Below are 5,388 nucleotides of genomic sequence, written 5' to 3'. Positions count from 1 at the left end.
CGATCCCCTACACTTGTGGGTTATCACTTATCATATTATCTCTATCAGATCTCACTTTCGCAAGTGGCCGTGAAGGGATTGACAACCCCTTTATTGCGTTGGTTGCGAGTTCTTGTTTGTTTGTGTAGGTGCGTGGGACTTTTGAGGAGCCTCCTACTGGATTGATACCTTGGTTCTCAAAAACTGAGGGAAATACTTACGCTACTATTGCTGCATCACCCTTTCCTCTTCAAGGAAAACCAACGCAAGCTCAAGACGTAGCACGAAGGATTTCTGGCGCCGTTGCCGGGGAGGTCTTCGCTCAAGTCAAGACATACCAAGTACCCATCACAAACTCATCTCCCTCGCATTTACATTATTTGCCATTTGCCTCTCGTTTTCCTCTCCCCCACTTCACCCTTGCCGTTTTATTCGCCCTCTCTCTCCCAATCTCCTCTCTCTTTCGCTTGCCTTTTTGTTTGCTTGTGTGGTGCATTGCTTGTCGCAATGGCGCAACACAATACCAAATTGTGTGACTTTTCCAATACAAACAATAATGATTTCCTTAGTACTCCGATTGCTCCTCTTAGTGATGCTGAATCTTGTGAAATCAATGCTGCTTTGCTGAATCTTGTTATGAAAGATCAATTTTCCGGCCTTCCTAGTGAAGATGCTGCTACCCATCTTAACAACTTTGTCGATTTGTGTGAGATGCAAAAGAAGAAAGATACAGATAATGATATTGTCAAATTGAAGTTATTTCCGTTTTCACTTAGAGATCGTGTTAAAGTTTGGTTTTCGTCTTTGCCTAAGAATAGTATTGATTCGTGGAATAAGTGCAAAGATGCTTTTATCTCTAAGTATTTTCCTCCCGCTAAGATCATCTCTCTTAGGAACGATGTTATGAATTTTAAACAACTTGATCATGAGCATGTTGCCCAATCTTGGGAAAGAATGAAATTGATGATTCGCACTTGCCCTACTCATGGTTTGAATTTATGGATGATCATGCAAAAAATTTATGCCGGCTTGAATTTTGCTTCTAGAAATCTATTAGATTCGGCCGCGGGAGGCACGTTTATGGAAATCACTTTAGGAGAAGCTACTAAACTCCTTGATAACATTATGGCTAATTATTCTCAATGGCACACCAAAAGATCTACTAGTAAAAAAGTGCATGCTATAGAAGAAATTAATGTTTTGAGTGGAAAGATGGATGAACTTATGAAATTGTTTGCTACTAAGAGTGCTCCTATTGATCCCAATGATATGCCTTTGTCTACTTTGATTGAGAATAATAATGAATCTATGGATGTGATTTTGCTGGTAGGAATAATTTTGGTAACAATGCTTATAGAGGAAACTTTAATCCTAGACCCTTCCCTAGTAATTCCTCTAATAATTATGGAAATTCCTACAACAATTCTTATGGTAATTTTAATAAGATGTGCTCTGATTTTGAGAATAGTGTGAAAGAATTTATGATCTCTCAAAAGAATTTTAATGCTTTGCTTGAAGAAAAATTGCTTAAAGTTGATGATTTGGCTAGGAACGTTGATAGACTTTCGCTTGATGTTGATTCTTTGAAACTTAGATCTACTCCTCCTGAGCATGTTATCAATGATTCTCTCAAATCCATGAGAATTTCCATTGATGAGTGCAAAGAAAGAACCGCTAGATTGCGTGCTAAGAAAGATTGCTTTGTAAAGGCGTGTTCTTCTAGTTTCCATGAAAATAATGATGAAGATCTTAAAGTTATTGATGTGTCCCCTATTAGATCTTTGTTTTATAATATGAATCTTGATAATGATGGGACTGGAGATGAGTCAACTTTAGTTAAAATGCGTCCCAATGATTCAGAGTTTTTAGATCTTGATGCTAAATTTGATAAAAGTGGGATTGGAGAGGTCAAGACTTTAAATAGCATTGAACCCACTATCTTGGATTTTAAGGAATTTAATTATAATAATTGTTCTTTAAAAGATTGTATTTCCTTGTTGCAATCCGTTGTGAATTCTCCTCATGCTTATAGTCAAAATAAAGCTTTTACCAAACATATTGTAGATGCCTTGATGCAATCATATGATGAAAAACTTAATTTGGAAGTTTCTATACCTAGGAAACTTTATGATGAGTGGGAACCTACTATAAAGATTAAAATTAAAGATCATGAGTGCAATGCTTTGTGTGATTTGGGTGCTAGTGTTTCCATGATTCCGAAAACTTTATGCGATATTCTAGGTTTCCATGATCTTCATGATTGCTCTTTAAATTTGCACCTTGCGGATTCCACTATTAAAAAGCCTATGGGAATAATCAATGATGTTCTTATAATTGCAAATATGAATTTGGTGCCCGTAGATTTTATCGTTCTTGATATAGATTGCAATCTTTCTTGTCCTATTATTCTTTGTAGACCTTTTCTTAGAACGATTGGTGCAATTATTGATATGAAGGAAGGGAATATTAGATTTCAATTCCCATTAAGGAAGGGCATGGAGCACTTTCCAAGAAAGAAAGTTAAATTACCTTATAAATCTATCATGCAAGCCACTAATGAATTGAGTGCCAAAGATGGCACTACTTAGATCTATCCTCGCTTTTATGCCTTGCTAGGGGCGTTAAACGATAGCGCTAGTTGGGAGGCAACCCAATTTTATTTTTTGTTTTTTGTTTTTGCTTCTGTTTAGTAATAAATTTATCATCTACCTTCTGTTTAGATGTGTTTTCATGTTTTAATTAGTGTTTCTGCCAAGCTAAACCTATAGGATCTTATTGGATGACAAATATTTGATCTTGCTGAAAATTCCAGAAACTTTCTGTTCACAAAAACAATTGTTTAAAATCACCAGAACGTGATAAAATACTGATTCCAATTGCAGTAGATCAATAAACAAATTATCTAGGTCTTCCTATTTTTTTAGAATTTTTGAGTTCCAGAAGTTTGCGTTAGTTACAGATTACTACAGACTGTTCTGTTTTTGACAGATCTGTTTTTCGTGTGTTGATTGCTTATTTTGATGAATCTATGGCTAGTAAAATAGTTTATAAACCATAGAGAAGTTGGAATACAGTAGGTTTAACACCAATATAAATAAAGAATGAGTTCATTACAGTACCTTGAAGTGGTGTTTTCTTTTCTTTCTCTAACGGAGCTTACGAGATTTCTGTTGAGTTTTGTGTTGTGAAGTTTTCAAGTTTTGGGTAAAGATTTGATGGACTAGGGAATAAGGAGTGGCAAGAGCCTAAGCTTGGGGATGCCCATGGCACCCCAAGATATTCAAGAATATCCAAAAGCCTAAGCTTGGGGATGCCCTGGGAAGGCATCCCCTCTTTCGTCTTCGTTTATCGGTAACTTTACTTGGAGCTATATTTTTATTTACCACATGATATGTGTTTTGCTTGGAGCGTCTTGTATGATATGTGTCTTTGCTTTTTAGATTACCACAATTATGCTTGCTGTACACACCTTTTGGGAGAAACCCACTTGATTAGAATTTATTAGAACACTCTATATGCTTCACTTATATCTTTTGAGCTAGATAGTTTTTGCTCTAGTGCTTCACTTATACTTTTTGGAGCACGACGGTGGCTTAATTTTGAAGAAATTTTTGATCTCTCATGCTTCACTTATATTATTTTGAGAGTCTTTTAGAACAGCATGGTATTTGCTATGGTTACAAAATTGGTCCTAATGATGAGCATCCAAGTTGAGTATAATAAAAACTAGCATAGAAAGTGCATTTAACACTAGGATCAATTTGATGCTTGATAATTGTTTTGAGATATAAAGGTAGTAATGATAGAGTCATGCTAGTTGGGTAATTATGAAATTGAGAAATACTTGTGTTGAAGTTGGCAAGTCCCGTAGCATGCACGTATGGTAAAAGTTGTGTGACAAATTTGTTGCATGAGGTGCTCTTTTGATTGTCTTCCTTATGAGTGGTAGTCGGGGACGAGCGATGGTATTTTCCTACCAATCCCTCTAGGGGCATGCGTAGTAGTACTTTGCTTCGAGGGCTAAGTAAACTTTTGCAATAAGTATATGAGTTCTTTATGACTAATGTGAGTCCATGGATATACGCACACTTACCCTTCCACTTTGCTAGCCTCTATTATGCCGCGCAACTTTCGCCGGTATCTTGCACCCATTATTTACCTTCCTCAAAACAGCCACCACACCTACCTATTATGGCATTTCCATAGCCATTCCGAGATATATTGCCATGCAACTTTCCACCGTTCCGTTTATTATGACATGCTCCATCATTATCATATTGCTCTTTGCATGATCATGTAGTTGACATCGTATTCGTGGCAAGGCCACTCTCATAATTTTTCATACATGTCACTCTTGATTCATTGCATATCCCGGTACACCGCTGGAGGCATTCATCTAGAGTCATATTTTGTTCTAAAGTGTTCAGTTGTAATTCTTGAGTTGTAAATCAATAAAAGTATGACGATCTTCATTATTAGAGCATTGTCCCAAGTGAGGAATGGATGATGGAGACTATGATTCCCCCACAAGTCGGGATGAGACTCCGGACTTTAAAAATAAATAAAAGAGGCCAAAGAAGCCCACCAAAAAATGAGAGAAAAAGAGAGAAGGGACAATGCTACTATCTCTTTTCCACACTTGTGCTTCATAATAGCACCATGATCTTCATGATAGAGAGTCCCCTATGTTATCACTTTCATATACTAGTGGGAATTTTTCATTATAGAACTTGGCTTGTATATTCCAATGAAGGGCTTCCTCAAAATGCCTTAGGTCTTCGTGAGCAAGCGAGTTGGATGCACACCCACTTAGTTTCTCTTGTTGAGCTTTCATACATTTATAGCTCTAGTGCATCCGTTGCATGGCAATCCCTACTCACTCACATTGATATCTATTGATGGGCATCTCCATAGCCCGTTGATACGCCTAGTTGATGTGAGACTATATTCTCCCTTTTTGTCTTCACAACCACCACCATATACCACCATAGTGCTATGTCCATGGCTTGCGCTCATGTATTGCGTAAGAGTTGAAAAAAGCTGAAGCGCGTTAAAAAGTATGAACTAATTGCTCGGCTCATCATCGGGGTTGTGCATGATGGGAGTATTTTGTGTAATGAAAATGAAGCATGGCCTAACTATATGATTTTGTAGGGATAAGCTTTCTTTGGCTATGCTATTTTGATAGGACATAATTATTTGCTCGTATGCTTCGAAGTATTATTATTTTTATGTTTTATAAGCTTTTATCTTGAATCATTTGGATCTGAACAATCATGCCACAATAAAGAAAATTACATTGAGAATTATGCTAGGTAGCATTCCACATCAAAAAATCTGTTTTTATCATTTACCTACTCGAGGACGGGCAGGAATTAAGCTTGGGGATGCTTGATACGTCTCCAACGT

This window comes from Triticum aestivum, chromosome 3D (genome assembly GCF_018294505.1).
Source record: "Triticum aestivum cultivar Chinese Spring chromosome 3D, IWGSC CS RefSeq v2.1, whole genome shotgun sequence".
In the NCBI taxonomy this organism is placed as follows: Eukaryota; Viridiplantae; Streptophyta; class Magnoliopsida; order Poales; family Poaceae; genus Triticum; species Triticum aestivum.
This window is presented reverse-complemented; position numbering follows the sequence as displayed.